Source organism: Athene cunicularia (assembly GCF_003259725.1).
Source record: "Athene cunicularia isolate RWA chromosome 3 unlocalized genomic scaffold, athCun1 chr3_part1, whole genome shotgun sequence".
Taxonomy (NCBI): Eukaryota; Metazoa; Chordata; class Aves; order Strigiformes; family Strigidae; genus Athene; species Athene cunicularia.
The window spans coordinates 37,923,467-37,943,218 of NW_020799097.1; the positions used below are offsets into that span (position 1 = coordinate 37,923,467).

Consider the following 19,752-nt stretch of genomic DNA (forward strand, 5'->3'; position numbering starts at 1 on the left):
GCACTGCTTCATGTTCCAGTGATTTACTGGATTTAACCCTTAAACTTGAAATAATATCAATTTCTCAAATGCTGAAAAGGTAATTTTTAATTCTCACAGCTTTTTGACAAAGAGTCTTTGCAACAGAAAAGAGTCTAAAATTAACCAGGAAGTGCAATGCTGCCTTTCTGAAATGCAAGTGAAAATTCATGCCATGAGCATTCATCCTACATCAACTACTGCATTGCTATACGACGTAGGGATTGAATTAAGGAATTGATGGTTTGAAACTGATGGGTTGCAAATGCAAAGCTTTTAGTATTTTCCAGTTCAATGTCAATAATGCTACAGTAATATTGACACCTAGCTTTTTAAAACACTATGCTTTCTTAATTTGTTTATATTGGCAACATTTGTTATTTCACAGTAGTGTAGGAAACACCTAGTGGTGACTGATTTAAGACACTTGCTGTCTGTTTTAATTTGATAACGATATTGTGTCAACAGGATTAACAACATAATGTGCAGCATTGCAAATGTAAAGACACAAACTGTTCCAAAAAGTCTAATTATGCAGATTTATGTCTGTGGATATTTGTTAGCTTAGGTTGTTGAGTTCAAGTGTTATGAAGTGTTCATATAATCCATATCTATTACACAGTTCACATAGATATTGTTTGTGTTCCACATATTTTTGCAGTCCTAAGCATTTTAGTTAAACGTCTAAACTTTGAACAAGAGTTATTGCTAGGCTGCTGGCCACACTGAAGTGGGAACTCAAAGAGATAAGAACCCTTACACCTGATAATATTGGATCATTTCTAGTTTCCATTAAGGACAACATAGCTTTCCCATTGACTTCTTCAGCATAAAGACTGTTACCCCTATATCTGGGATTTTTTCAAGTATCTTCTTAGTGGATAGGAAAGGCATGCAGAATATGGGAAAGGCAGTATAAATGGAAAGTAAATCAGTTCCTCAGCTCATCTGACAAATAAACAAACCATCATTTCTCCATAGAAACCACGCAGGCAATCTCTGCACTGATGCTACTCTTATTCAGTGAGGCATTCCGCGGACACAGGGTCTGAATCCCTGCTTCTCTTTGCAGGCCTTGGGGCTGCGTGATGGTATTTGTTATGGGTCCCTAAGGAAGGTAGCACTTCCCTTTGCAGTCCTTGACTCTACTGGGAGTTGAGTTTACCACACAGAGCAGAAACACCTTTTTTGTTAAAAGAGCAGTGCCCAGCTAAGAACATATCCAGAGACTGGCCAGGTAACTTCCACTGAGAGATCTTTGTTGGGTGTTTTTATTTATTTCCCTAATCTTTCTTTTATAATTCTCATTATTAAAAGAGATAACATGATAGAGGACTTCAGCCAATCAGACTCATCATCAAAAGCAGACATGAATTGAGGGAAGCCAAGGTCTTAATCTGCAGTCTGACTCCAACTTCCCACAGTCAGCTTTTGCCTGAACTGGCAGAAGCTCCCCATTACATTGGAAAAAGGCACAGGATGGTTTCTGGCCTCTCCCAGAACTACACCTCTCTGTCCTTGGGGGTAGTGAGGGGAAGTTCGGGAGAATGCAATGAGCCATTCTTCTGCTTGAGTCTTCTGAGTCCACTCAGACCTACAGATACGGGTTCTCCTAAAATGTAATTTTAGACACTATTTTGCATGTTGCTAATACTCCCCATCCACATAATATCCTAATGGTTACAGCAGGTACCGAGTAATTGGGAGCCTTGGGCTCATCTCCCTTCTCAGCCTGGTGTGGTTTGATGGCCTTGGTGTCTTTCAGATCTTCCATGTCTCACAAGAGAGATCTTCAGATCTTCCATGTCTCACACTAGCTGGGCTGGAGCTACTGAAACTGTGCTGCAAATAGGGCCAGGGAAGGCAGAGGATACTTTTGTGTTCCTTCAAGGTCAGGTACCACAGAAGAGGGTTCAAGTGGACCTCAAGTGGGCAGGATTCTTCCATCTACAGCTTGATCTAAACTCACGCAAAAAATTAGGTGAGCTGACTAGGTTTTTCCAAGTTGAATTACATGAGAAGTAAATCCTTTAACCTAAGACTGGACCCTATCACATAGAGAGCACTTCAATAAATAAAACTATTAGAAGAACTGTACTGGGTCAAACCAAAGACCCACTTATCTCTAAACTTAGTCTCCAAATGTGCATACTGAGCACATTAAGTACTTGATGAGTGGACGGTTTCCTGCAGCTCATGAAGATGAACAAAATGAAGAACAAGAAATAAGCACTGGTGTTCAGCTGACATGCTAGCCTGCACCCCTCAGAGGAGCATACCTTGTGAGGACTAGTGGCAAAGAGCCAGAACTGCTGGAGACAATTCCCCATGAATTCATGCCATAGTATAAGTTAAAAAAATAAAGACTTCTTTATGACAAATCTTCTGTTGGAGCTGCATCTTCAAGATTCACAAGATCTCATCAGCTAATGTGCTTTCTGTAGAAAAAATGACATGCCCTCTCCTTTTGGAGTGCCCAGAGCTGGTCATTCTTCACAACTTGTTCCATTTTTGAGAAAACCAACGGATATCTGTCTCAGTTCTCATGTCTCCATTGGGGGAGATGGTTTTATGTCTAAAATATGTCAACAGACATCTTCCACTGTAAGGAAAACTGTGCTGTCTCTCTTCTGCTGCCAGCAAAAGTCAAACCAGGTTAAATACCCAAAGCAATGGCTACTAGCAAGCATTGTAGTGAGACTTCCCAGAGTACTGTCATGAGTGAATTCTGGCTCAGGAGCTAAATGATCTAGAAGAGCATTTGAGCTAGAGGAGGTGCATTTACATTAAAAGCCTGGAACAGATTTTACTTCCATGAGTTTGTCCAAACCACTTTTGATTTATGTGAACTTTTCGTATCCACAACATTACATGGCAAGGAGATGCACAGGTTAATTATGTATGCATGTAAAAGTACTTCCTTTGTTTATTTTGAATTTGTTACCTGCTCGTTTCATTTGATGTTGCTCCTATTGGAAAAGACAGTGAAAAATCACTCCCTATTTCCTATCTCCATGCTACATAGGATTTTATAAACCTTTATCTTTTCCTTGTAGCTCAACTGTTTTCCAGAACAAGTTTTCCATTTTCTCATATTGAACCTGTTTGCATCCTCTTTGTTGATCATTCCCTTGTTTTATTATATAATTTCAGAGACAGATGAAGAGAACTGCCCACAATATTCAAGATGTGGGGATATCTTGAATTTATTTCATTGTAGCATGTAGTACTGTTTTTAATTTTTTTGCTCTATTTCTTCCTAATAATTCCTAACTTTTTGTCTGCTTTGACAGCTGCCCAACACTGAGGTGATATTTTCATAGACATAACTATGCACATGGCATGATTTCAGACCATAATGGTAATCGTCTACTCTGGGTTCACCACTGTGTATTTCATCTGCCATTTTATTACCTGGACATTCAGTGAGTATAAGTCACATCACACTTATATCCTTTTGCAGCTCTTCATAATGGCCATTAATTTTAATTTACTTAAGTGACTGAGTGCACCTGCAAACATTGTCTGTGGTACCTACTTTGTTCCTGAAGGCCTTTCTTGGATTTAGCTTATGTTGTAAGAATTTGAAAGAAAATGGTGTAATGAGAGTGGAAATCAAGAAACTCCTGCTCATGGAAGGAAAATGTTCCCCTTCCTTCCCTTTCCACACTGGGCTTTGGCTACTTTTAGAAACAGAGATGTCACAAAGCTCTGAGAAGGATGCTTGGGTACCAGTGGTAACCTTTCCCATTTCTTCCCTATAGTAGTCAGATCTCTTCTGCAGTCAGAGACATCTAATACCTCAGTCTTCATATATCATCTCCGTGAGCTAAATTGCCAGGAATGTTTATGATCTAACTTCAGAAAAATTCCCTGAGAAAACAAATCATTTATTTTCCCAGATGCCTGAACCTGAGAAGGCAGAATGCAATATTCAGGATAGATAAGCAAAAATCTAAAGGCAAAGGTAATATATAATTAAATGGGATTTTGATTGTTTTCTCTAATGAATGACAAAATGCAGTGATGAGCCTTGGGAATGACACCCTCTCCCAAGAAGGCACAAGGGTGTTGGAGTGCTCTCCTTCTCGTCCAACATTCAGGTTCCCTGGCTCTCTCTTTGCCCTCTGTACCAGCCTTCTCAGCCCTTTCCCCTTCTGGCATGGAATTAATGCTGACCTTGTACAGAGAAGCTAATTCCTCACATCTCTTCCTTCCTTATCCATTGAGCCCTGCCACATCTAACCCTAAAACAGCATGACAAAGATTTCCAATACTAGAAGTCCTCTTTCTTGTGGGGACAGGAGCCAAAGGGGAATTTTCTGCCTCTTCATCTCAAGCAGGCATGGCTTCTCCTCATGGGCTTTAGCCTTTACTAATCCTGTCCATACTCTCAGTCACAGATTCCCAGACTCATGAGTTTTCTCTGGCTCCTTTCTGACAAGCTGAGCTCCATTCAGTGCATGATCCAGTATCTAATTTCACTAGCCACAGTTTTTCTTGGCAAAACTGTAAAGGGTCTTAATTTGCTGATGTCATTTGTCTTTCTAATTATTGTATTTTTATTTTTCCCTATGAGTGATGTCTCTGCCAGAATTGCTATAGCTATCAACAGAGCTGTGGTTAGTTCATTAAAATAAAAAAATACTGAAATTTGTTGCAGTATTCTTCTTTTGTCCTTAATTACTAAAGTATTTTACATAACTTCAAATGATTTATTACTATGTGAGAAGTTTGATAGCCAGACACAATAAGAATATGAAGGTTCCAAATTCAGATCAAAACCAATGCTGTTTTCATTTGAAACATGAAATTGCAAGTCTAATTTTGTCAGGATATATTGACCCACACAGACCGCTGAAGGAACAGTTACTGTGTAAAACACTTATGTGATTAAAGCAGCTCATTAAATACCCTGTATGTATTCATTTTGTGTCTTGTTATCAGCTACAATGTATGTGTTCTATCACAAAGATCTCACAGTTATGTGTCAAGTCTTAGTAGTGATGAAATGGCAAAAAGAAGAGTCCTTTCCCCTAGGTAGAATTTGAGGTAGGATATCTTGCAGATTTCTTTATTTAGTCCTTATACCACTCATTTCTGTAAAAACAGGTCAAACATGAATTATATTTATGTGTATTTTTTGCATTCTCCAAAATCATGAGATGACAGCAAAGGCCTATAAACTAAAGATTGCGGTTTAATTTTCTTTTTGTTAGCATCTGGATGTTACAACATTTCTGAAGTTTATATAGACCTTTCACAGTTCACAGTGTAACATCTGCAAAAGTCACAAGATCATGTGCAGCCTTACTTTTGTTTTCCTTTTGTGCATAGTATTATCTTGTACTGGAATTCCAGAACAGTGGGAAACAGAAGGAAGCAAAAGAAATACAAAGCTAGCATGAGAAATATTGGAAAGAAGGAGAGAAGGAAAGAAAGAAAGAAAGAAAACCTGTCACTTCTGCTAAGCTAACAAATATGAAAGCTCAGAATTCAATGTTCTTGCAATGAATTTGTATACCTTGCTCAATAAGGAGTATGACAGCACAGAACACCGATATCTCACTTTTCTCTGTAATTGATATAGTGGAGAGAGGAATTTGTGTAAACAACCACCTCTCAAATACTGGTATTTTTCTCCTCTCAGTCTTCTCTTTCTTACAGAGAAATGTAAGCAGTGGCATGGGAAAACAGAATGATAAAGTTTTAAGTGCATTTATTGTGACAGATCTAGTCTCAAGATACAATCTCTGCTACATATTTTGAAAAACATAGAACAACGTGGATCCAGTCATCCCATAAAGACAAAACTCTGGAAATCACGGAGAGACAGGTTCTACTTTACATAAAGATCTGGTTTACAGTTCCCATTTACAGAAATATTTCGTAATTAAAATATGTTAAAAAATAACAAAGGAGACATTAGGAGCACAAAATCTGAGCTTTCAGATGTTAGTCCAAAAATCTCTGGAACGTAATCCTTTAATTAGGGATTCACAGTAATTTCCCCATAAAACGACAAGTATCTCAAACGATGAATAATCTGAAAAATTACTATTACTTTGCTGCTTTGTTTTTATTTATTTTCTTTAAATCTATGAGAAATATTTATTTTTTAATGAATATTCAAATTCTAAATTAATGTTGATATAATTTTTTAAAGAAAGTACATTTCAAAATTATCCTCATTTATACTTATTCATAACCGCGACCCAGAAAAAAAAAATTAGTATTCTCTAATTTTCATCAGTGGGAGACAGTTGCTATAAAATAAGTGCACTGCTGAACTGACACCATATTGAGAATGGGATTTACCTCATCTAAATTTAGCCATCTAAGAGTTTGACATCTATGAGATATTCCAAAAAGGTAACTTTAGCTATTCAAGCTAATCTTTCTAGGTTCCCTCTACAGTTTTCTAGATTCAGAGCCAAAAAGCCTAATTGCTCTGCACTGACCCTTGAAAGCCTTAATAAATGTCCCTCCTTTGTCCCAGATGCCTTACTAGCCCTTCTTGTCTTTAATCTAGTCATAAAGTTTCCTTTGATACCTCCTAGAGACAAAAATCATCTCACCCTAAAACAGATGGAGTAGACAAAGCTACAGAATATTGTGAACTTGTAGCTTGAGTTGCTTTTTTGCCCCCATTGCTAAATAAAATTTCTGGAGAAAATCCAGAGGAAGCTGATTAACTTACTGAAAGATACAGAAAGTTTGTGTCGGAGATATTGAAAGTCTTGAAGTAGGAGTAGTCTATGTCTCCGAGAAAGAAATCCAAATTGAATACCTGGAATATACTGAAGAAAATGGTTTGTAATTACTTGTACTGGGTCCTGTCTTACCTGACATAAATATACAAATGAATATGTAACAGGTTTAAGCTGAACACTTAGTTTGGACTGAACTAGTTGACTGTAAACAATGACTGGAATGAACAATAATACCATTGAGGTGTCTCACTCTGGTAGTGCTTATTCGCATACAGTGATATTGATACACTGACTGCATTAAAGTGGTATGAAAACAGTCAACAAAATGGGGAGAGATATCTGTCATTAATTTTTAAATGAAGGCCACTGCACACAATTTATTTTATTATATTCTTTTTTAAGAAACTCATTATGAATAGTATTGGCTGAGTTATTTTAGCATTTTTTATGGAAACTGATTTATGACACCCTGTAGCTGTATAAATTCTATAGGCTCTTATTCTTTGATGCTAGAATTACTATGATGTCAATCCATGTGCAATTTCATTTCTAAAGAATGCATTGGAAAACTGACAGCTATGATAACAATGGGCTATGGCAGAAACAGCTCAAATTATAATTTTTCCTTAGGCATATACTTTAATGATTTAATATTATATGGATCTTACATTGATAAAATGTAAAAGCAGATCTTTGCTATTAATTCTTTCTTATTAATCAGGTATAAACCATACAGTGTAAAAACTAGTGAGGGTCCATATATTCTCCCTTAGCTTTTATACCTGGTGCTGTGATGGGGCTATTGATAGTGGGTTTGTTCAGCTGATTTCCAGTATGTTCGGGGAACATAAGATGCTTTTGGGGTGAATGAATGACTTAACAATGAGGCTTGTAGCTATTTCTATGATCTTGCAAAGGCCCAAACCAAGCATAAATGCCCAGAGTAGTTCATATGGCTATCACCTATTTATTGACAACAAGAGACCTTTTTCTGTAAAGGCAGTCCTAGACTTCCTCCTTCCACTTTTTCACCATATGTCTGCAGTAGTAACCATCCCATAGAAGTCATCCTCAGAAGGACTTTTAAACTTTTCTGTCTACAGGAGAAATTACAATCTCTAACTTGCCTTTATGAAATTATTCTGCCCATAAATAAGGACCTGAATACTCTATCAATCAGCAATGCCTGAAACATGCAGACTTTTCATCAAGTGCAATACAAGTTTCAACCAGTAAAACACCTGAGGAAGACGAAGACGTGCCTGTGGTGAGAGAGGCTGAAAGCCCAGTGTGCTCTCGATCAAAAGCACAAAGCTTAATTTTGCAATTGTTTAATAACACTGAACCTGAAATGTAAGAAATTAAGACCAGCTAAATTGACTTTACCACTTTAGTTAATATCTTTAATTACGGCCTAGAATCAACATGGGTAGAAAGATCCTCTACCAGCTATTTCAATTTCACTGTTGTTTGCTGGGAATGAAAGAGGAATAAGGTTTCAATTAAACCGATTTAATTTTCTTTGATCATCTAATACAGGGTTAATAAGAAACAATTCTTTGCTGCTTTAATTTCTGTGATTTGATTACCTTCTTTCTAAATTGGGTGAACTGGCCAAACAATGACTTTAGCATCTAGCATTTTTAACCCACTGAACTTCTGATTCAATATCAGTTTAAACTTTCATTTAAAAAAATTATCTTAATTCCTACATAGTCTATTGACATTTAGTACTTTAAGTCTTAGCACTATTGTCAGTTTTGTAATGTTTGAATATTGTCAGTTTTGTAATGTTTGAATATTGTCAGTTTTGTAATGTTTACTTATTACAAAGCAATGGAATTTGCTTTTTGCAAATGCTACCAGAACTGATTTATTTTTTGGATAGCAGAATGGGCTTGGGGCAGGGGGGGGGGAAATGGGTAAGTTAGCCAAGGTACATTAGTTTGGCCCACTCTGCATGTTAAAACCTTTATCCAATAGTATATCACACTTTTAGTTATTCACAGCAGTAATTCATTAATCTTATCTCTTTCTAGAATTATATGTCAGAAGTCAAAACAAATCTTTTACTGAAGAAAAATAGGAACATTTCCTAAAAGGAGAAATTTTCCTGGAGTCATCTCAAAAAAGATCTATTCTAAAATTAATAAATGAGACCAACCTCTTGCAATTCTGTATGTTTTACTGAGTCAGTGGAACTGAATCCAGTGTTTCCAATTCTTTCTGGCAAGTGAAAGAATAAAGAAGCAAAAAATTAAGTCAGGATCATACTTTGGGAATACCATCATATTCTTCTAAAGAATCCTATTCAAGAAAATCTTAATTGAATATTTTAGAGTTAAGATAATAATGCTACTAAGCAGTAATGCAATTTGCTGAAGTCAACAAAGCATGACTGTGCTAATGTCCGTACAAAAAAGTATTCTGTGCTTTAGTTTTTAACCTCGGAGTCATATTCATGCATTATTAAATCACTAACAACTGTTGTTTAAAAACCTTGGCGTTCTGTAGCCCAGTGAATAATCTGGGTGAGCAGTCTACCTCCCTAGAGGAATTAATTTTCCTATGCGGAAGCTGGTGTGACCTCCACTCAAACAGTTCGCACACATAATTGCATTTGTGATGGGCTCTGCTTGTACATATAGTTGAAAATAATCAGAGGGTTGTAGTGAATTTTGTCTGTAAATATGACCCAGTACATATGCTTCTTTAGTTTTATATCACTCATGTAAGTAAGTACATAATGCATTTTTGTGCCATGGGATACTCAATTTAATCAAATAATTAAATTTAAATTATGGACTTGACATTCTTACAGGTAGCATGTGCCTGCATTATTCGGCCTTCTTTGCAATCGTACACATATGTATTGTATGCCACATGCCATATCTATGTATGGTTATGCCAACATGAGAACAGTGGTTATTATGTTCTAGGCTTGTGTGACCACACAGCTTGGAAATTTTGAATAAATTGTTGAATAAACCTCAACGGGATTAAATTTATGAGGTTTACACAGGGCAGATAACCCTTTTCTAAATATCTCTAGCTGCCACTTCCACATTCAGACTTTCAGCATGTTCCAGGTAGCAATGCAAGCACATTAGTCCTAAGCCAAATGTACCCAACTGTGGAAAATTTTGGCATCTACCAATCTCTGGTCATGTACTAATTCCAAGCCAAACCAGCCAGCCTGAATCTTTCCTTTTTAACTCCTCCCCTGTGATCTGACAGATCTTGCAGGAAAAGTGCAGAAGAGTTGATGGAGACACTAACAGCTCTGTAGCTTCACTCAGCCATTCTGAGGTTCATACAGCCCATCACAGGCTGTTGCAAGCATCTACACATTGTGTAGACACCTATACAACCTTCCCAAGGTTGAGAAAAAGGGTAAAAACCTTGAACAAGGAATTACAAACGAACCAATGGAGGATCTCATTGACTTGGGACCTTCATTGTCTGGAAGAGTTTTACATTGTCCTAGAGGACTCCCTTTATTGTGCTGTTAGCAACTGGGAAGCCTTTCTCCTGGCTGGGTGCTTGTTTAACTTGGAAGACCAATGCCATTTTGTTCTGTAGTAAGTCTGTAAATTAGGCATATAGTCTTCATCATGTATTGCCAAAGTAAATCAAGGGACTGGGCATTTCCATATGTTTTTTGGCATGCTATAGATCTTTCTCTAATCTATGTGACTGCAGCCAGTGGCTTCCTACTGTGACTCAGAACTGACTGTCAAAGGGCAAGGAAGTACAAAGCTAATACATGGTAAAATAGTTATTTTTTTAAAAAAGCTTGTATTAGAGATAACTGAAATGCAGAACAATATCATCAAAGTCAGTACTGGACATGGAAGAATGGAAGACTGGAAGAATGCTTTCCGCAACAGCAAAGGTATCTTTTGTGTTCTTAGATAAAACTGCTGAACTAAATAGTTTTAAACAGAAACTGCTTCTAGACTGTAGCTTGAATGCCAATTTTCAAATGAGGATATATTTTTAGATGCAGTTCATGAATTGCTAAAACTGAGATTTTCAAGTGGAAATGCAGAGCTGTTGCTGCAACAATTGTGCTGTCAATAATTGTGATTAAAACAGAATAGGTACTGGCGCAAGCAGAGCAACTGAATCTATTTAGATCTCTTCCAAAACCAGTATTGTGGCAACTGAAATAATGTATATGCATATGTATTTCTTCCCATGCTGCAAAAATTAATTTATTATTTGTGCTATTATTGCTTATAAAATCCCCATCCTAAAACAGGACTCCACAGTCATCTGCTGATACATCTTGTAAATGGGACACAGACAGAAAGGAGACCACAGAAAGATAATATAATTATAATGGTCTGTGTGCTTGGTTTCTGCCCATCAACAGCCTATGTGTGGTAAGTATTCTCTAGGTGTCACAGAAAGGGAGAGCTTTAAGGAAGGATTTGAAGAGGCATCATAAAAGAGAAGCTTCTTTTGAAGTGAAATAGAGAGCAGAGAGCCAACACCAGAAGTAGGCAAAGCATGATGGTGTTTGCTCGGACACATAGTGAGTGGAAAATACTGGATGATACTACAGGCAGCAAGAGGAGTTGGCACCACAATAATAAGCAGCATCTTGATGAAAATGAAACGGAGGAGCACAAGCCACAGATGAAGGCAAATAGCTTACACTTCCTGTGATAGAAAAGGATTATCCAGTGAGTAGTCTCCCAACTTCTGGTAATAATCTGAATGTGTATAAAGGTTTGCCTCTGCTGAAAACGAGGTGAGGCTTGTACAAATACAAGAGGCAGGCAAATCCCACCTCAGGGAGTTTTGACAAAACATACCGTTAATGAGGATTTGGTAACTGAGTGATATGCAGTTGTTAGTTTAAAAATCTTGGCTGAGTAGAGGTATGTGGATGGGTGATAATTCTTAAGATGAGTATCAGTTTTCCATTACAAGTTGGGGCTATAATTTTCTATTTATTTTAACTTGTACGAAATTCATTCTAAAGTCAATCTTTGCACATCTGTTATATTTTAGTAGTTAAACTATGCAAGGAGACTAGGGGCTATAGAGTTAATCAGAAGCAAAAATTGTAATGGGTTGAGGAAGAGAATCTATGTGGTTATTGAATCTCTACCATCATTTTTCTCTCTTGACACCTGATACAAAGGCCTGAGAAGTGAAAAAAAAACCCTTCACTATCTTGCTTGGGTTTTGGGTTTGTCTCCCATACCTTATCAGTTGCACCAGCAAGCAGACCAAATAAATCAATGTGGATGATTAATAAATCCATGGGTATCAAATAATCTATAGAGTTGTGGAAGATGCCACCGAAGATGAACTCTGCAACATCTTTAATCCAAAAAGTCATTCAAAATTTAAAGTGTGGATATGCTGGGGTAATAAATAAACCAATATGCTACTATTGATTTGATGATACCTCTGAAAGTACTGCTCTGATATAAACTCCTTCCAAGTGTTACTAGTGTCCTGCACTGCATTGCTTGATTGACTGTTTCATTGGAAGCATTATAGCTTGACAACCTGTTTAGAGAGTTTTGAGGCAGGAATGAACAGAAGCAGAACTTTGTCTCCAGAAAATTCAGCTCACATCATGGTTAACCCAGCTCTTGTTTTTCCAGCTACCCTCCAGACTTACCCCTGGATTTACGGTTTTCCCACGCAACATCTGAAAAAGACAACAGTGGCATGTTTTCTAATTTCTTTTTGGTAAGGGCAATTAACATATTTTATTAATTTGCCTGCCATGGAGGAAAATGGTGCAGCTTCGTCCTCTCTTTGTCACAGTACTTCTCCTCTGAGAGAGGCCCCAGTGAGATTCTTTGTCACTTTGTGAGGATGCATTTTGCCTGAACCTGGGAGCATAATGAGTAACAGTGAAAGAGGATGGGTTGCTAGACAATCTTAGGACATGTCTTTACTAAGATAAAGGTAAAATTTAAAGTCAGGCTTAAAAAAAAAAAAAAAGCTAAATCATCCCTCAATATCTATGGGTTCCCTTTGAGGACACTTCTGCATGTAACCCCTGAATGATGCTAGACTTTCAGAAATCCTTAGGGCACTAGCACAGTCAGAAAGGCAGACAGGAGGTGTGATTCTGTGCAAATACTACTGCAGAAATCGATACTGTGAAAGTGCAAAGGGGTGTCTGATTAGGGCAAATCGTTTCTGCCTTCCCTGTCCTTACTGAACTATTCACTTGGTTGTTAGCATGTGGAAATGATTCCAACAGCAAGCTGACAACCTACAGACAGCTTTAAAACTATTAGAAATATGCAGAGACTTTGAGAGCCAAGAGGAACAGTTATGAGTATTAACTTCAATCTCCTGCATAGTATCACCCACAAAAAAGATCTCCCACTACTTTAGCTGCAACTGTACTTCTCCTCAATTACTAGTGTGACTGAGTCCTGCCTAACGCAGTGCAGGTCAGTGAGAATACATGAACAGGAGACACAGGAGACAGCTATGTGGGGTGCAAACCATAAGATGGAAGATTGCATTAAAAATGTATCCTGGATGTTGTTTTGTCCTAGTTTCTCCTGACAGCTTTGGAGACCTGAAGATATTGTATGCTTAAGGTGCTCTGGATGGCAACAAGGCATATTTGGCAACCCTAATGCTGTATTATTCACCATGGGTTTTGGCACTAAATATAATGTTGTTTTCCTAATAGTAATTAGGGCTCTGAGAGGTATAAAATGCCCGAGTTCATTTCAGTGGAATATTAAGTCTGAAGACTAAAGTGAAACCTTAAAAATTCCAACATTAGCAGCTATTACACTGCTAATAATTTTAGCAGAAACGTCCAGCTATTTCAGGGTTGTGAATGGAATTTTAAAATGGTATCACCAGGTTTTCTTCAGATCTGACTTCATACCTTCGGTTTACTAAAAATAAACAAAAAAGATTTGTCTTTTGATGGAATACTATTCTGGAATGTGGTTAAGTAAACGGTTCTTTTAAGGTGTGTTTTTTCCCTCAGGTTTGTATTCAATTTATAAGGCATGCAGCCATAGCTGAAAAATTAACCTTGTACTCTCCTGGACATCTTTGCAATGGCAGTAGATGGTTTATGGTCACCTTCAGTTAACAGTGACAATAAAGACAATATTCCTTACTACCCATGGATTAAGGGCAACATCCCCCCTCCTTTTTTTTTTTTTTTTTTAGCTTGTGAAAATGCAATTTGTGTTACTGCACCTTTTCTTACTTTGTCCAGACTTCTAGAGGAAGATTGCTTTGATACTCTGTTTGGAAGTACCACAGGCACTCAATTTTATGCCAAAAGTCACTTTTCCTCTGGTAACACTGCTGTTAATTCCTCTGATTTCCCAGACTTTTTAAGATGTGCATTTCACTGTCACTGACCGCTTGCTGGTTTGAATAGCAAGATTAGGCACCATGTCCCTTTCTGGTTCATCTTTCTCTGGAATCTCTTTCCCTTCTGTTGGGTCAATCATGCTGATGGTAGCTAAAATCTTATTTTTATCTAACATGTCAGCATCACTCTATTAACTTTCCTCTGTGGTATGTTGTTTCCATTATATGAATTTAGAGGCTTGGGGAGGGAATGAATATTCAGCTTAAGACAGGCAAATTCAGGGTTTTTTTTCCCCAAAGCTTCTCAGAGTCTCTGGTCATGCACTTCTTTCCTCCTTACATCAAAATGTCTTTTATTCACATCATAGTACGCTGTATTACCATCTACAGTCCACTGATTTTCCAGTAAAGCTGCTGGTGTGCTGAGTACAATGGGAATGCCAGTTGGAGGAAACAGTTTCTTTCAAATTAGTACACACACAAAAATGGTGTGGAGTTTTTTTTTCCCCTTAACAGTACCTGCCTGCAACCTGCCAACCCATCATGTGTATAAAAATATTTGCCATCTGACACATCTCCAGAAAGCACCTCTCCTTGTGGAAATTTTTCTTGAGGAAAATGTTCACTTTATATATATGTATATAATGTTTATGATGCTACATGTCAGGTAAGAATTGTAGGGTTTGCTCTTTTAGCAATGATGAGTGAACAATTGACTCTGCTTTTCTACTAAACATATGAATGCCAGAACAATGAGCCAGTCCAGCTTCATTTTCAACTGCTGTTCTAGGGGGAGACAAAAATGATAAAAGGAAGGAGTTGGGTGGTGGCTAGGCCATTCTGCACAGTTAGAAGAGCCTCTCTCCTATGGGTCATATGCTTAGACATATCCACATTTATTTTTGCTTGCTGCCTCACTGAAGAAAGCATCATTGAAGTGACCATAAGCTTGACATAGCTTTAACTCAGAAATGGGACTTCATCTGTTTGTACTACTACAAAGTGTTTTTTTTCAAGTCTATTGTTTACCCATATATCTACTTCATAAACTCATATTGTGGAAATCAGGTCACAACTGGATGCTTCAAGTTTCACATCCCTCCTTTTTGTCAGCTGTAAGCTCTTGTGTTACTGACATTGCACTCATTGCTGATATCCTTGTTTCTGGCACCATACTCCCTCGTACACCAAATTTAAAATTAATAACTGCCTTGCCAGCCTGTATTGCAATAGTCTATGCAGAATCCTCCTGAGCTAGTGATGCTTTTGTCATCCTCTTTGTCCTCACTGTGCATACTCTTAAAAAATGATGTGATTTATTACTGTTCTTGCATCTTTTCCAAGTCCTCAAAGCCAGGGTCTCTAACAGAGGTCTGTTTCATTCAGTGTTTTAGTCTAACCGGTCAGCATTGTGTCACAGGAACCTCTGAATGGCACAATAACCAACCCCAACTGGTCCACAAAACAAAAGGGCTTCTGTGGCAACAAGCTGCCACAGAAGAGACACTGCCATGGAGACCATTCTTGATCCTGTAAGAAAGATCCATTGTATTTCACATCCCTTTGTTCTGAAAGAAGTAGGAATTATCTCATGTCCATTCATCATGAGCCAATGAGTTATCCCAAGTTTAGTATTTAGGGACTGGAAAAGTGTTAAAGCTTATAAAAATAGTCTTCCTGGGACAAGAACAGTAGAAAGGAAGTGAAACATATGATATCAGCTGAGCTGGAAGAGTATCCAGATGCAGCTTGAGAATTAAAGTGTGAAGGAAAGGGAACTACCTGCACTACCCAAGTAATCACTAGGTTTGGAATAAAGTACATGTGTACGTGTATACATGAGCACAGGAAGGACTGATGAGAAGAAAGGAAGAGATTAAAGCGGACTACTTGTGGGTTATGGCTAGGGACTACGCATGAACTTTTAATTTGGTTATAGTCATTTGCATTCTTTTTGACATCTATAAACCTTGTTTTGGGTTTCCTGAGTTGTACCTGCCTGTTTTCTCTTCCCATAAATTATATGTGAAAAAATATTTTGTGGGTAGGCATATCTGCCTGTTGAGACACAATGCACTACATGGAATACAATTCAGAGATTGCAGACAAGGCACGTTGTTGCTACGATCACACATTTTTTGCATATGTGCAAGACCCACATGAGAGCAGAGTGTGTTTCTCCAGCCGCATAAGGCCAAGTGACATTCCAGGGGTGGCTACAGAGCCAGTAGGTTCATGCCCAGCATATGTTGCCCACAGGGAAAGTTAAAGGCCTTGTCTCAAATTTCTACCTGAAAAAATCAACATGAATCTTACTTGCAAAAATTTTGTAGCTCATTTTATGGATTATCTACCCTGTGAATTCACTCAAATCCAGGGTACAAATCTGATGGTAAAATCTTCCTATTTTTTCTTTATCTTCTTTGTGGATAGCAGGAAGAATTTTGGCAGAAGTCAGTACATTCCTGATGTTAATGCAGATTTACTTTTAGTTTTTTCTCTGACACTTTTTTTAAAATAAAATTTTAGGTATTAGTCTTTCAAATCTCAGTTCCAAGTGAACATCTCTCAGTTGGTATATGATGTCAAACTTATTTTTGGAACATGTAGAAATACCACAAGGGCTCACTAATCTTCTAATGAGATAAAATTACTTCTGAAGGATAAAATTAGCATGCTGGAACTTTTCCAGCAATTCTGTTTTTACAGCCCTATCGTGTATATTATACAGTGTGTTTCCAAAGAATCAGTATTCTGAAATATATATCCCTTTTGTCTTTTGCAAAATATGTTGAGGAAATTTTTTACGTGATAATCTTTTGTTCAAAAAACCCTAATTTTTTATGAATTATCCAATACATATAATCTTATTATTGCAAGAAATAAAATCCTAGTAATGAAACAAGATTCAAGAAAAAGTAGGTTTAAATAATTAAAAAACATAAATATGTTAGGCTCGTAAAAGTATTCTGATTTTTCTAAAACAACTTTTCACAATGTTCATTTAGCTTAAGAGATTTCAATGAGTGTTGTCTGAGAAGAGAGGAGTGTGAAAACAGAAGGCAACTCTCTTATTATTAGCCAGTCTTACAGAATTCAACTTTATTATTATTAGACAGTCTTCCAGGTAAAAAAGGGAAAATATGACATAAATGACCCAGCCCAAATTCCAAAAGCAGGAGTGAGTGGAGTGATACAGCAGAATCACAGTGATCCCATCACCCAGAATTCAGTAAACAGAAATGAAGCTCCGCTAGCCTGATTTTCTGAAAGACAGGAAGCAAAATATAGGACTATGGAATCAATTCTTGTAGGGATGATAGGTTACCAATAACAATCTGCTCTGCCCTGCACTACTCAGCGTATTCATAAATGATCTGAAAAAGCGATGAGTAGTCAGGTCACAAAGTCTGACGAGGCTATCAAGTTGCTTAGGTTAATAAAGGTTAGACAACCCTGAAGATCTGCAGATCTGGAATGGAGTGACTGAGTGATCAAGGGGCATATGGAGTCCAATGCAGATAAATGCAAAGTGATGCACAAAGGGAAAATGGTCCTTACTTCAGGTATGAAAAGGCAGATTCTGATCTGGTCATTACTTCTCAGAAGAGAGTTCTGGAGTTATGAAAATGGCTCCATGGGAACATCAACCTGATGCTCAACAGCTGCCAAAAAATAAAAAATACTAGGAAGTTAAGAAATCAGTAGAGAACAAAACAAATAATATCTTTTTGCTGACACAGAAATCCATATTTTGCATCTTCTGTATAGGTAAAGAATCATAGAAATACTGGTTGAAGGGGACCTCTGAAGGTCACACAGTCCAACCTTCCACTTGAAGCAGGACTACTGCCAATATTAGATCAGGTCAGCTCTGGGTTTGTCTAGCTGAGTGTTGGAAACCACCAAGGATGGAGATTCCACAGCCTGTCTCAGCAATTTATTCCAGTGTCACGTGTTCCTCTTGATGAAGAAATTTTTCCTGATGTCTACTCTGAACCTCCCAAGCTGCAGTTGTTGTTGCTCAACACAGCTGCCCAATGTAAGTAGCTATCGCTCCTTGTTTTCTACTTGCCACTGCCAAGAAGTGTTTGGCCACATTATCCTTCGGATGATGTTCTGGTCCCTGCATGTCAGCAGTAGGACAGAAAACAGGAACGTCTTTCATGTAAAATACAGTTAACTTAGCTAGAATCCTCCAGGTGGGAGAGGGCCTACAGGGTTATGATAAAGAACTAATGGCATCAAATGAAGCTAGCAGTAGCCAGGTTGAAAATACACAAAAGGAGATGGGTTTTTGCATAACACATGGTTGAACTGTGAAACTTGTCACCACAGCAGGTTGTAGATGCTACAGATCTACATAGGCTTAAGGGAAAATGGGCAAGTGCCTGACGGAGAAATCTGGTGAAGGTTACTAACATCACAGAAACTACATCTGCCTCAGAAAATCTCAGAATTTGAAATATTGGTGGCAGGGAAAGTGCTGGAGAGAACTATTGCATGACCTTGCCCTTTACTATTGCAACACGATATTGGTCAAGCAAAGCCCTTGTCTGATCCAGGATGGAAGCTCTTATGTTCAAGAAATTGCCTGTAAAATGCAACTACCTTTCACTCATTTCTCTCTTGCCTTGTTAAACTGGGAATTCTTCAGATCATTTTCTCATGAATGATTATTATGATGCTTTGGTTTTAAGTTGTACACGCAAAAAACAACAGGAGAAACAGAATTGCAAACAAAATTTACATTTTCAGCCTCAGTCTTTGAAAGGAAACTGCAAGATGCAGTTGCTGGCCAAAGCCTTATTTCCAACCTATTCCACTAAATTTCAGGAGTCTTTTAAAGGAAGGAGATGCTTATGATAAGGACAATGAAACAGCACACTGGGGATCTCCGTATGATCTCTAGCAATGTCACTAATCTCCTGCCTGTTTTGGCAAATTGGTGGGTCCTCATCTAACGTGAGATGAGTTTTCAGCAGATGAGCTCATTGGACCTACTGGAGTTAAGCACTTGTAAAAGTGCTTCGTGAACGAGCTTTTCAAGTTGTACATTTATGTACCAGTGGAAAGCTTTGGGGAGGACGTTGTTATAGTGCAAGGGGCTGATCCACGGAGCAGAGACTCACCACCCAAAGCTTTCTGCCTTGGGAGGGGAGACGAAAGGGACACCAAGGGAAGGGCAAGGCAGAGAGGGGTTAAGAGCAATGAGAAAAGGAGAGATGTGCTTCCCACCTGGCCTCTGAGGGCCTGAGGAGCAGGGCTGGGGAGGGGCTGGGTGCCCCGAGGAGCGGGGCACCCCAGAGAAGCAGCGCTGGACGGGTGTCTGAGGAGCAGGGCGCCCCAGAGGAGTGGGGATGGGAGGATCCCTGAGGAGCGGGGATGGAAGGAAGGGCTCCTGAGGAGCGGGGCACTGGTGGAGGGGCCACAAGGGTCCCTGAGGAGCGGGACGCCCCAGAGGAGCAGGGCTGGACGGGTCCCTGAGGAGCAGGGCCAGGAGGGTCCCTGAGAAGCGGGGCCACAAGGGTCCCTGAGGAGCGGGACGCCCCAGAGGAGCAGGGCCAGGAGGGTCCCTGAGGAGTGGGCCAGGAAGGTCCCTGAGGAGCGGGGCCAAGAGGGTCCCTGAGGAGCGGGGTGCCCCAGGGGAGCGGGGCCGCGAAGGCGGGTGGCCGGGACGCCCCTGAGGGGC

The 19,752-nt window shown here is 38.7% G+C and overlaps 1 protein-coding gene across 1 annotated transcript in view; it reads right to left on the minus strand.

The window, feature by feature from the left end:
• ME1 (malic enzyme 1) overlaps window positions 1-19,752 on the minus strand; it is a 226,460-nt gene that overhangs the window by 205,889 nt on the left and 819 nt on the right. The gene's annotated exons all lie outside the window — the stretch shown is intronic.